The 14,027-nt window shown below is 47.2% G+C and overlaps 2 long non-coding RNA genes across 2 annotated transcripts; both read left to right on the top strand.

Moving 5' to 3' along the window:
- Positions 1–1,115: 1,115 nt before the first annotated feature.
- On the top strand, positions 1,116–3,041 carry LOC310673771. The gene is made up of 3 exons (XR_014509222.1): positions 1,116–1,338; positions 2,065–2,196; positions 2,752–3,041. It is a non-coding gene; the product is annotated as an uncharacterized lncRNA (long non-coding RNA).
- A 2,567-nt stretch (positions 3,042–5,608) lies between these two features.
- Positions 5,609–12,494, top strand: LOC310674043. Its single transcript, XR_014509351.1, has 3 exons — positions 5,609–5,693; positions 6,322–6,438; positions 12,282–12,494. It is a non-coding gene; the product is annotated as an uncharacterized lncRNA (long non-coding RNA).
- Positions 12,495–14,027: the final 1,533 nt, after the last annotated feature.

Below are 14,027 nucleotides of genomic sequence, written 5' to 3'. Positions count from 1 at the left end.
AGGACTGGTGTTCTCACTCTCTGCTACGGTGGACATTTCTTTTGTGGTCCAGCATCATTACACTTTCCATTCTGACGATAATCAGGCATCTAAACCTCATGACCAGTCCAACGAAGTTGATGTTGAAGAATCATTGCTTCAACACTGGTGAGGGGGCAATAGTAAAGAACCTTCAGCATCCAAAATAAACAAAAAATGGGAAGCAGAAGAATGACAAATGGATATTAATTTATTTACAAATAAGCCCTTTTTTTGGCCCTCATCAAACATTGAAATGCAAAGTTGAAGCAAAGTGGAAGAATCTCTGAGAAGATGTTCCTTTCATTTCCCCCACTGTTTGTCCTCCAAATATGGAAAAGAAAAGGAATGACCTCAAAAGGATGCTAAGAAATTACACTGTCATTCTTCAATGGATTGCTTGCCAGTGGGGTCCTCCTTGTATTTTTGCCAGGGAAATGGGAAACATTAAATTCAGCTGGTAATTAAAGGCCTGTCCAGCTAATTTGCAGTTTCCACAACAGTACGTGAACCAGAACAGAATCATCCTTCCAAACTGACTGTTCTTTGAATTTTCCAGTCACGTAACAGGTACCCAAACCCATACAGTGCTGTACCAGTAGCCATTAATAAACCACAAGGAAGAGCCTTTCAAAACCATCTAATTTGGTGGCACTATCTCCTGTAGCAGCAAACTCCATTCTTTAACTGTGTGCTGTGAAGGATCTTTATAAAATGCATTATCTGAAGAAACCATAATTCTGCAAAGGGCATAAGGAGATCCCTGCTGGATCAGACCAGCAGCCTACAAGAGTCAAAATGTTATAAGAAGGCTACGAGAAACACACATATGAGAAACAGTCATGCCCTCGCATGTGATTGTGAGCAACTGGAGTTCAGACGCCTACAGACTCCAAGAACTTGCTTTTTCTCTATTAACTTCATGGTAAACTCAATGCATAGCTGGGAAATTAATTCTCCAATGCCATAATTTCAGAAACAACTCACTCTGCTTCTCTTTGTCAGTCACTGACACTATCCTGGTTTGTGGTCATTCTTCCATATGTGGTTTTGCACAAGAGCATTACTCAAATCCAGACAGCAATTCTCATCTTCTTCTGCCCCGCAGGGATTGTGACATCTATGCTGTGAAAGACATTTGGTTTCCCACAAGGTTTCAACAGTCCTCCATCCACCTATAAGTAGAGGGACCTCTCCTTCCCCAGACAACTGCTCTTCCACTTGGCTTCAGGCATCTCCAGGATTCCCACCAACCTCCAGCCATGAAGATCTTCTGCCTCATCTCTCTCGCCTTCCTCGTCCTGATGCTGGTGGCTCCAGGTATGGCCTTCTTCTCAGATGCTTCTTCTCTGAGCTCCACAGCTCTCCACTTTATTCCTTTAAAACCTGCCTCTGAATACCACTTGCAGGGAATCCCAAAGGGATGGGTGGGGAATTCTCTTGCCCCCTGTCCCCTTTAGAACCTCCCAAATGGGGCATCTGGTTGGCCACTGTGAGACCAGGTTGATGGACTTGATGAATCCCCTTTGGCCTGGTCCCAGCAGGCAAGGTCTTGTGATCTGATTGTCATCCCAATCCTAAAATATGGTATCTGATCCAAAGAAGCTGCTACTATAGAATTTGTAATGACACATTTCAGTGCATTCAGCTTTGTGATGGGGAAGAGAGCGGGCCAGTTTCCTGGGCAAAGGGGCTTCTCTCTACAAGGTTGCCAGTGGCCCCAATGACGCCAGTCATTGCCTTGGGTCAGTCCTCCTGCTGAAGGTGCAGGTGGGAGGGGGAGGGGCTCACTCTCCATCCCAGCCCCCTTCCCTGCATTCATCCTGCACCAGCCTCCCCCAACCTGGTGCCCCCCAGATGTCCTGGCCAGCAGGGTTGTTGAGGAACAAAGGATGGAAGGTGTAGAAGGCCCGTCCTGGGAGATGGAGCAGCCTTCCTAGGTAGATCCTCTCCTTAGTAGTTGCACCTTCCTCTCTTAGTTTGCTTCTCTCTCTCTCTCTCTCTCTCTCTCTCTCAATTTGCTTTTCTCTTCGCTTTCCCCTGCAGATTTCACCGGAGCTCAGCGTCCCACCCAGGATTGCCAGAACAATGGGGGCAGCTGCAGAAAAACCTGCAACAAAGGCGAGAAGGAGATTGGGAAGTGTTCAGGAGACAGGCGTTGCTGCAAGCGCAGCTAAGGTGAGTTATAGGCAAAGCCATACCTGTGCCTGAAAATAAGTCTGTGGCATCTCAAAGAGACACGACCCCAAAGGCCTGAGAGTTACAGCTCTGCTTCTTCTCCCTGTCTTTGACCCTTAACAGCCACAAGGTGGCGGGGCACTTGCTAGATTCTCTTTGAGGCTAAATTTACTGTTTGATGATTTTGAGAATTCCCTGATGACATTTGGAGACACTTGACTCTAGGAACTTGGAAAACCCGAAGAACTGCGCCCAGTGTGAAATATGCTATTCGGAAGCATGGACGGCAGCCTTTGTTAACCAGGTGTTTTGGATTATCAGCCCTAGATCGTGTAAGGAGGCATTTGGGTTCGGGATAGAGAACTCTCCCAACCTCTGCAAATTCAGCAGAAGGTCTCACTCTAACCAACTCTAAATAGCACCTCCCCCCCCCCCCCCAAATCCCAGCTCTGATAGCATTAGGCTCTTTGGTCTTCAGGGGGGTCCCTGGCCTGTTTTGAACACCCTCCCAAACATATTCATGGTGTTTTCTCTCTTTTTCATTTAACTGAACAGCAGACCCATCATGCTTCACCTCTGATGAATGGAAGACCACCCCGCTTCTTCTCTGGAGATGCAGCTGCCCTGACTGCACATCTGCAGAAACCTCTTTGCTCACCTCTGTTGCTGCTGCTGCTGAAGGCGCTTCTGGGAAGGATCCGTCACAGCCCAATCCTTTCTGCCCGTTTACTCCAGAGCAAGTCCTGCTGTGCTCAGTGAGGCTGACATCTTTGTAAATGGGTTTAGGATTGTATCCCCCTGCTTATTTGCTTTAGCTTTTCCTTTCAATAAATGCAAGCATTGGAGACCTCTGTGTGGTGGTGCCTTGTATGAAAAGGGGCGCCGTGTTGGGTTGGGGTCTCTACCAGTTCTTCTCCATACTGTGACTTTTATTTGATTTGGGAGTAACTGACAGGTGCTTCTGTACAACAACACAGTAGAATTGGGAATTGGCCCAGTTCTGAAGGAGGTTCAGGGGGGCATTTGGTGGGAGTGGAGGGAAGCAATGCTAGACCTATCCCCTTTCAGGTAAAAATGGAGCAAACCTGCAATTATCATCATAGAATCCAACAATTATAGAGTTGGAAGGGACCCTGAGGGTCAACTAATCCAAGCTAAAGAATCTCTGACAGATGGCCGTCCAATCTCTGCTTAAAATTCTCCAGTACAGGAGAGTCCACCAACTTCTAAGGGAGACCATTCCACTGTCAAACAACTTTTTCCATCAAAAAATCTTCCTAATGTTCAGTTGGACAAAACTCAGCACTCCTCCCCTGGCACCTCATGGGGGAAAACACTTTCCTAAACCCATCTCTGCTCCAGGAACCACCAAAATATGAGCTGGAGAGTCATTCCAAACTTTAGTGCAGGTTTTGAGGTGCCTGGGGGAAGTCTTCAGGGGAGAGGAGGGAAATGTCCTATACCAAGCAGAAATCCCTTGCCTGAACAGGATAGCAGCCTTGGAAACAGCCCAATCATTCCAGTACCAAACTGTTCCATTGCACTTCCATGCCCTCGATCATACTCCATATCCATTTTTCCAAAGGAAGGGCAGGTTTTACTCTCTTTTTCCAAATGGTCTGAATGTGTTTTTGATATTTGAACTTGGTTTTGATATTGTTGGCAATGGCAGGCATTGGTATGAAATTGTGTGCACTGTTGTGAATCTATGTGTCCATGGGAGAGAGATGGGGGCTCAAAAGTGAGGGTCACACTCTCATATTATTCTGGGGGAGGAGTATTAGTGCCGGTCGTGAGCTGTTGGTCTGTGCTGTGTCCTGTCCTGTGAAACTTCCAGGGCACCTGCTCCTCTTTTGCAACCTACACAGACATGGGATGTCTTCAGCATCCTTTCCCAAGAGACTGAAGTGCAAGATGCAGCAGGCAAGTTGGGGAACCTGTGGTCTCACTGCTGAGTTCTGTTTCCTCACCATGTCTGGCTCCAAGGCAGACAAATATTGCTCCATGATCAGCAAATGTGTGTGAAGTAACAAACAGCTGCTTCTGAGCAACACAGTGGAATTGGGAATTGGCCCAGATCAGAAGGAGGTTGGGGGGGGGGGAGGAGGTTGATGAGAGTGGGGGACAGTAATGCCAGGTCAAAATGGAGCAAAATGGCATTTATCACAAAATTCTGGAATTGTAGAGTTGGAAGGAACCCCGGGTGGCTCAAATATATGTATAAAAACATCATAACACATTAAACATCAAATTAAAAAAACTTCCCTATACAAGACTGGATGTTTCATAAGCAGGAATTGAGTGCCTCACCTTCAAGGAAACTGAATTCTGGGCATACACTGAAACTCCTGGGTTTTCTTTTCTTTTTTAAAAAATAATATTTATTTGAAGTTTAAAAGTTACAGGAAAAAAGCACAAAAGAGAAAAAAAGAAAAGAGAGAGAAAAAGTAAAAAATTACATAGAAATAGAGCAAAAACAAACAAACACAATACATCAAAACACAAAGAAACACAAAAACAATTAAAAACACATCCAATATTTATCCTTATCTTTCATTAACTTATTTCCTCGACCTCCTCACACCTCCCTTTTTTGTATTCCAGTTACTCCTGGGTTTTCTCAATGGTCCGCAATTTGGGTGCTGTATAACAATATTATCAAGGAATCCTCACATGTGTTATTCCCCTTTATTCTCCAGCTCCATCCCTGAATCTGTTTGCATGGAAAGGGATGTCTTTGGCATTGCTGCTCCCCATTCCCAACATTCCCCCCCCCCCGATATCGCCTTCTGATCTGGGCTAATTTCCAATTTCACTGGGCTGTATCTGGCAGTTGCTTCACCCAACTTTGCTGCCTGTGGGCATCCGATGGACCAAGGCTTGTCAGTTAACTTGAAGCAAGACCAGGTGGGGAAATGGGACTTAGCCCTGTGGCCACAGTTTCTCCACCTTCCCTGCTGGGTTTGAACTTCAGGCTCTTGGGAAAGGATGTTGAAGACATCTCTCATCTCTGTGGAGATTGCAAAAGACCAGCAACTGCCTTCTAAATGATACAGGCACAGCCCAGATCAACAACTCATGACTGGCACTGATACCTCTCCCTCTTCTACAAAATTAAATTAAAAAGCCTTGCCCTCACCTTTGGGTGCCCATTTTTTGAAGCTGAGGTTGGATGGGCACCAGTCAGAGATTCCTGCATTGCAGGGGTTTGAGTAAATGACTCTTGGGGTATCTCCCAATGCTGAAGCTCAGAACCTCATGAACGTCAGAGCGCATGAATCTCAGGGCTTGGCACATACATCTTGCAAATGACGGTTGGCAACCCACAAGATTTCAACAGTCCTCGAGGCACCTATAATTTGTATGACTCCTCCTTCCCCAGTCAACTGTTCTTCCACTTGGCTTCTGATGCCTCCAGGATTCCCACCAACCTCCAGCCATGAAGATCTTCTGCCTCCTCTCTGTTGTCGTCCTCTTCTTGATACTGCTGGCTCCAGGTATGGCCTTCTTCTCAGATGCTTCTTCTCTGAGCAGCTCCACAGATCTCACCTTTATTCCTTTTAAAGCTGCTTCTGAGCACCATTTGCAGTGACTCTGAAAGAGGTGGAATCTTGCCCCTCAGTCCTCCAGGAGAGTTTCCCAAATTGGGCTTCTGGTAGGGCACTGTGAGAAGAGGGTGCTGGCCTAGATGGGTCCCCTTTGGCAAGATCCACCAGTCAGGCTCTTCTTATCACCTCGTTTATGTGATCCATGGAAGCTCTTGCTTTCAAATCTGTAATAATGTGCTTCAACACACTTAGCCTTGCAGTGAACAAAAGAACGGGCCAGTTTCCTGGGCAAGGGGGCTTCTCTCTCCCAGTTGGCCAGTGGCAGCCCAGGGAAGCCACTGACTCTGACGCAGCCTTCCCTACCACCTTGGCTCAGACCCTGTCCTGGAGGTGCAGGGAGGCAGCAGAAGGGACTGACTCTCTGCTCCAGCCCTGCATTCTTCCTGCACCAGATTTCCCCAACCTGGTGCCCTCCGGGTGTCCAAGCCAGCAGGGCCATGGTGGAAGAAGTTGTGGAAGGTGTAGGAGGTCAGTCCTGAGAGACAGAGCCTTCAAAGTCTTCTTTTTCCTCCTCCAGATTTCACCAGAGCCAAAGTTGCTGTTCCGATATGTGAACGTATCGGTGGGAAATGCATAAGATGGTGCCCAAAGCCACTTTTTATGTGTTCATCTGTCCTAATGTGTTGCCGTTAAGGTGAGTTAAATCCAATCTTAGCTGTGCCCAGAAATTAGTCTCATGACCCCAATTGCACAACAATCATTGCTCTGTTTTCCCACCTACCCCACCTCCCTCTCTTAATCTTTACAGCCACTGTGACAATATTAGTGTGTGCACAGGGGGTTGAAAACCCTCTCCTCTCCCCTTGCTGCCCCCATGAAAGCTCTCTGGCCCCTCAGCCACAACTCCCCTTAGCCTTCCTTGGCTCAAAGAACAGCTCTGGTATGAGAGGGTGGGGTATGAAGAAGAAGAAGAAGAAGAAGAAGAAGAAGAAGAAGAAGAAGAAGGAGAAGAAGAAGGAGAAGAAGAAGGAGAAGAGTGGAACACTCTGTCACAAGAGACCAGGGCCCTGCGGGACTTAACATCTTTCTGCAGGGCCTGCAAGACAGAACTGTTCCACCAGGCCTTTGGCCAGGGCACAGCCTGACTCCCTCCATTGGCAATCTTCGCAGAGCTCTGGCCCAATGGTTGCCAGTGGCTTGAATTAATTACTTTTATAATGAATGATTTTAAAGTGTTGTTTGTACTGTTTTATTGTTGTTAGCCGCCCTGAGCCCGGCTTCGGCTGGGGAGGGCGGGATATAAATAAAATTTATTATTATTATTATTATTATTATTATTAAGAAGAAGAAGAAGGGGAAACAACCACATTAGGAAAAAAGTGTGTGTGTGGTAGCAAAACCCCGTTCAAATCCCCCCAAGTGCACACATGAAATGCCCAGAGGTCTCTCTTACAATCATAGAATAGAATTGTAGCGTTGGGAGGCACCAAGGGGTCATCTAGTCCAACCCTCTGCAAAACAGACTCTCTGTGTGCAATTTGAACTCTGACAACAGCAGCTCTTCTGCCTCCCAGTTGGAGTCACTGGTTTGGATTTTCTGAACCACCACCACCACCCGTTTTAACAGTGTTTCCTCTTCTCACAGGGGGCGGGTATCTCTGCAGATTCCCGGTGCAAGACCTCTGGTGAAAGGAAGACCACCCTGCTCTCCTCTGATGTGCAGCTGCCTCGACTGCACCCCCATCTCTGCTGGGGAAGAAACCGCTTTGCTTGATGCTGCTGATGGCGATGCTGGGAAGGAGTCAAGAGGGAGCCGTCCTGTCTGCCTGTCTACTCATGAGTAAGCCCACTGTGGCCGGTGGGGTCTGACTCCTGAGTAAATGGGCTCGGGATTGGAGCTTGGATTTGGTTTGCCTGCAAAAATGCTTTAGCTTCTTCTTTTTAATAAATGCAAGCATTGGAAACCTTTGTGTAGCTCCATGTTGTGAAAAGGTGTGCTGGGTTGAGGGGATATTTGAGTCAATGGACAAATGTCAACAGGGAGCCACCACAGAAAAGTCCTCATCTCTCATTTCCACCCTCCAAACCTCTTGCGAAGGACTTCTGATGATGATCTCAGGGTCCAGGTCAGTTCATATGGGGAGGGTCCGTCCTTGAAATTCTGTGGTCCTGAACCCATGTGGAGTGTGAGAGCTGAGTTGGAAGCAGCCTGGAAGCTGGAGACACTGTTTACTGTGTTGGGGATCCAACGCTGTGACTAACTGAGAAGGATGTTTTGGGGGATATTAATGCTGTGAACCCTTCCATTCTATGCTCAGGCTCTTTCTATATGTTCAAAAAAATCTATATCTCCACTCACATTCAAGGAAACCCAACTCTGGGCAAACACTGAAACTCCTGGGTTTTCTCCATGCTCAGCAATTTGGGTGCTGTGTAACAATATTTTCAAGGAATTCTCACAAGTGTTATTTACCCCTTTTCTCTGACTGCTGCCAACACAAATTCCTGTTTCCTGTGTAGGGGATCCAAAGTTGTGATAAACTGAGAAGGATTATTTGGGGTGTGTTAATGCTGTGACCCCATCCATTTTATGCTCAGGCTCTCTCTATATGTTCATTAAAAAACATATCTCCTAAAGACACCAAAGTCTCTGCTCACCTTCAAGGAAACCAAACTCTGGGCAAACACTGAACTCCCTGGGTTTTCTCCAGGCTCAGCAATTTGGGTGCAGTGTAACAATATTTTCAGGGAACCTGAAATGTGTTATTTACAACTTTTCTACAGCTCCATCCCCAAATCTGTTTGCATGGCAAGGGATATATTTTGCATTGCTGCTCCCCACTCCCACCCTCTGTCCCCCCGATATCGCCTTCTGATCTGGGCGAATTCCCAAGTTCCCTGGGCTGCATCTGGCAGTTGCTTCACCCAACTTTGCTGCCTGTGGGCATCCGATGGAGCAACGCTTGGCCGTTAACTTGCAGCAAGACCAGGTGGGGAAATGGGACTTAGCCCTGTGGTCACAGGTTCCCCACCTTGACTGCTGGGTTTGAACTTCAGGCTCTTGGGAAAGGATGCTGAAGACATCTCCTGGGGCCCATCTCTGTGGAGATTGCAAAAGACCAGCAACTGCCTTCTAAATGTTACACGCACAGCCCAGACCAACAGCTCACGACTGACACTCAGACCTCTTCCTCTTCTCCAAAATTAAATATAAAAGCCTTGCCCTCACCTTTGGGTGCCCACTTTTTGTACTTCCCCCCATATATTCACAATAATGCACAGAATTTTAAACCAGTGTCAACCAGAAATATTAAAATGAAGCATCAAATACCAAACACCATAAAAGCAGCACAACACAAACACACAAATAGAGAGCAGGACAGTGCTCAAACAGGGTCCGGAAAAAGATGAAGATAGGAGTTGCCTTTAAGTGATATTTCGGGATTGCCTCCAGCATTGACAAGAATAGGGCAGCAGTGGCAGTTAGAAGACAAATTCAGTGGGGGGAAATCTGTAGCCAATGTGGTGCCCTCCACCAGATGCTGTTGACTCACAACACCCATCTCACCCCCTTTCTCTTCCTGCTGCTTTCCCCCATGTGCAGCCATTTAAAGTTAGTGCACCTCAACAAAGGTGGGAATTTGGGACTCATCATGAGAAAGTGAGAAACCATGGTGGAAGTCCCAGAATGTTGGGGGCAGTTGGAAACAATGTCTTTGGAAATGTGATGAAGAAATGGGGGGCAAGAACACATAACAATAGTAATAGTAGCATGATTTGGGGGGATGTTCAGGGATGCAGGAGAAGATATATTGTTTTATTATAGCCTTTCCAACTTGTGTTAACAAGTTCACAATTTAGCAGAGTAACATTCCCCTTTTTAAACTCATAGTGGATGTGTTTGCTCAGGCTCGCTAAAGCCTCTATAATAACTTCTAGTATTTCCCCCTTATTTCCTCATAAAAGATAAGACACGGCACAGTCTTCTATAAAAGTATAAGAAGAGTTTACTCACTCACATTCTGTTCACAATCAGATCCCAGAAGGCATACTTAGCTTAGAAAAGTAACATACACCTGGAAACTATCTCATAAGGAGACAGTCCCTTTGTCCTCTCTTGGCTGGAGGCCAAGAGAGCATCTTTAGCTAAGCAGATGTGGCTTCTTTGATGCATGTGGTCAAAAAGAGAGAGAGATGCCTGCCCTGCCTGTGCTTTTGTCGTTACCTGCACAGGTGAGGCCACACCCACCTCTAGTCACATGCAGAGGAAGTCTGTCCTAGCCCAGAAGGAAACAGGAATTTTATCTGCTGGCTGGACAAACATCCCTCCCCATGTGTAAACATGTTCACTCTGGGAATGTTGTACTTGACTGCTCTTGTGTTTCAAATACCACATGATTGAGGGAACTGGGGAGATAGAGAGGAAAAATGAGAGCCGTCTTCCAATATCTCAAAGGCTGCCACATAGAGAATGGAGCAAGCTTGACTTTCTCCTGCTCCGGAGGGGAGAATCCCAACCAATGGATTCAAAACATTAGGAATAACTGAGTTATTCCACAGTGGAACGGACCCCTTCAGAAGATGGTGGGCTCTCTCCATCGCAGGAGGATCTGAAGCAGAGGTTGGATGGGCACCAGTCAGAGATTCCTGCAATGGATGGTTTGCACTAAATGACTCTTGGGATACCTTCCAAGCTCTATGTGTTTATAATTTGTGGTCTTTGCCTGGTGCTTGGCACATGCCCCTCAGGGCTTGCCACACCCATCTTGCAAACAACGGTTGGCATCCCACAAGATTTCATCAGTCCTCCAGTCACCTATAAGTACGGGGACCTCTGCTTCCCCAGGCAATTTCTCTTCCACTTGGCTTCTGGTACCTCCAGGATTCCCACCAACCTCCAGCCATGAAGATCTTCTGCCTCCTCTCTGTGGCCGTCCTCTTCTTGATGCTGCTGGCTCCAGGTATGGCCTTCTTCTCACATGCTTCTTCTCTGAGCTCCAGAACTCTCAGCTTTATTCACTTTAAACCTGCCTCTGAGCACCACTTGATCTGACTCCCAAAGAGGTGGGATCTTGCCCCTCTGTTCTCCTGGAGTATATGCCAAATGGGCTTCAGGTGGACCCTGGGAGAAGAGGGTGCTGGCCTAGATGGGCCCCCTTTGGCCAGATGCACTAGCCAGTCTTTTCTTATTACCTCATTTATGTGATCCATGGAAGCTCTTGCTTTCAAATCTGTAATAATGCACTTCAGCATACTCAGATTTGTGGTGGGTAAAAGAACGGGTCAGTTTCCTGGGCAAGGGGGCTTCTCTCTCCCAGTGTGCCAGTGGCAGCCCAGGGAAGCCAGTGACTCTGAGGCAGCCTTCCCTACCACCTTGGCTCAGACCCTGTCCTGGAGGTGCAGGGAGGCAGCAGAAGGGACTGACTCTGTGCTCCAGCCCTGCATTCTTGCTGCACCAGATTTCCCCAACCTGGTGCCCTCTGGGTGTCCAAGCCAGCAGGGCCACTGTGGAAGAAGTTGTGGAAGGTGTAGGAGATCAGTCCTGTGAGACAGATCCTTCAAAGTCTTCTTTTTCTTCCTTCAGATTTCACCAGAGGACAACCTCCTTGCATTCAGAGATGTCGACAGCAGCATGGGAAACTGCTAGGCAGCTGCCCGCCCCTAAGGCCATTATTTCCATGCTATCGCCTATGGTGTTGCCATAGAGGTGAGGTAAATCAAATGTTAGTTTGTCTGGAAAATAAGTCAGTGGTGTCTCATGATCCCACATACATGAGACTCATCGCTCTCCCCACCACCACCTCCCTCTCTTAATCTTTACATCCACTGTGAGGGGGAACAATATTAGTGTGCACACTGGGGGGTGACAACACTCTCCTCTTCCCTTGCTGCCCCCATGAAAGCTCTCTGGCCCCTCAGCCACAACTCCCCTTAGCCTGCCTTGGCTGAAAGAACAGCTCTTCATGGCATGAGAGGGTGGGGGCTCAGTCACTGACCCTCCTCAAATAGCAAAGGCCACCTGTGTGAAACGCCCCTGTGAAGGTGGTTATTGAATCACAGAATTGCAGAGTTGGAAGGGAAAGAGTTCAATGCACAGCAACACAATGATCTCCTCAAATGTGTCCTCTCCTGGGGTTGCTGTTCGCATAAAGAAGAAGAAGGAAAAAGAACCACATTAGAAAAAAAGTGTGTATGGCAGCCAAGCCCCACTCAAATTCCCCCAAGTGCATACATTAAATGCCCAGAGGTCTCTCTTACATTCATAGAATAGAATTGTAGTGCTGGGAGGGACCTAAGGGGTCATCTAGTCCAACCCTCTGCAAAACAGACCCTCTGTGTGCAATTTGAATTCTGAGAACAGCAGCTCTTCTGCCTCCCAGGTGGAGTCACTGGTCTGGGTTTTCAGTACCACCACCAACCATAGCTGTCAACTTTCCCCTTTTCTTCTGAGGAATCCTATTTGGAATAAGGGAATTTCCCTTAAAAAAGGGGAAACGTTGACAGCTATGCCACCAACAGTGTTTCCTCCTTCCACAGGCAAATAACTCTGCAGATCTCCAGCGCAAGACCTCTGGTGAAAGGAAGACCACCCTGCTCTCCTCTGATGTGCAGCTGCCTCGACTGCACCCCCATCTCTGCTGGGGAAGAAACCGCTTTGCTTGATGCTGCTGAAGGCGATGCTGGGAAGGAGTCAAGAGGGAGCCATCCTGTCTCCCTGTCTACTCAGGAGTAAGCCCCTCTGTGACCAGTGGGGCCTGACTCCTTAGTAAATGGGCTCGGCATTAGAGCTAGGATTTGGTTTGCCTGCAAAAATGCTTTAGCTTTTTCTTTTTAATAAATGCAAGCATTGGAAACCTTTGTGTTGGTTCATGTTGTGAAAATGTGTGCTGGGTCTTGTTTTCTGTTGGACTCTAATATATAATGTGTGAAACACTTAAATACAAAAATACAGAGATACCGAAAAAGGATATGTGGTTAGGATTCCATGGAGACATGAGATTCCTCCATGTGTGTAATATCCTGAAACACGGCTGGGGAAGGTCTGAGCTCCTCCCAACTTGCTTGGCTATTGTGACAGTGGCCAACCAGATGCCCAGAAACAGGACCACAGCCCAAGACTGCTCCTTCTTCCCATAGTCTCCTGCCATGACAATGGAGGGAGAACAAAGGCATTGTGATGAGTAGCCATAGGTATATTCAACATTGTATGGAGAACCCCCAGGATCCCCATCCCTGTCTTATAGAACTATGGATTTTTAGAGTTGGAAGGGACTGTGAGGGTCTCTAGTCGAGCCCCTGCAATGCAGGAATCTCAACTGAAGCATCCATGACAGATGGCCATCCAACCTATGCTTAGAAGCCTCCAAGGAAGGAGAGATCACAACCTCATGAGGGAGACTGTTCCACTGTCAAATACAGTGGTACCTCAGGTCAAGTACTTAATTCGTTCCGGAGGTCCGTACTTAACCTGAAACTGTTCTTAACCTGAAGCACCACTTTAGCTAATGGAGCCTTCCACTGCTGCCACGCCGCCAAAGCATGATTTATGTTCTCATCCTGAAGCAAAGTTCTTAACCCGAGGTACTATTTCTGGGTTAGCAGAGTATGTAACCTGAAGCGTATGTAACCCGAGGTACCACCGTAGCTCTTACTGTCAGAAAGTTTTTCCAAATGTTTAGTCAGAATCTCCTTTCTTGCAATTTGAAGACATTGGTTTGGGTCTTGGAGCAGCAGAAAACAAGCTTGCTCCATCTTTTTTGTGAAAGCCCTTGAGATATTTGGAGGTAGCTAGCATATCTTCTTAAGGAAAGGTAGGTTGGAAGCTGCCCAAAACCTTTTGATCATCCCTGGACAGGTGAGGCCCCACAGGTGAGTTCTCCCACCCCATCATCTGGGTGACACTCACATTACTCTCAAGATTTGATGCATCTTATGCTCTCCTCCCCCTCCTTTCTTGCTTCCATTCCATCAAGCCCCTCTCCCCACGTGAACCTACGGAGACCCTGCAATCATCATTTGAGGTCGTTCTTTGTGTTCCTCCTCCCCAAGATGTCCAGAGGGTGGCAACACAAGAATGGGCATTTTCTGTGATTGGATGATGTCCCCAGGGTAGTTTGGGGGAGATATTGGTTGGTTGGTTGGTTGGTTGGTTGGTTGGTTTATGATACATTTTGTGTTTTTTATCTTGTACTGTATTTTTATGTTGTGAACTGTCCCAAAATCTCCATTTTGACCTGGAAGGGGATGTGTCTAGCATTGATTCTCCCCACTCCCACCAGCTGC

The sequence above is a fragment of the Podarcis tiliguerta genome (assembly GCF_965153285.1).
Source record: "Podarcis tiliguerta genome assembly, chromosome: 3".
Classification (NCBI taxonomy): Eukaryota; Metazoa; Chordata; class Lepidosauria; order Squamata; family Lacertidae; genus Podarcis; species Podarcis tiliguerta.
The sequence above is the reverse complement of the archived record's forward strand: the minus strand, read 5'-3'. Positions and strand labels throughout refer to the sequence as shown.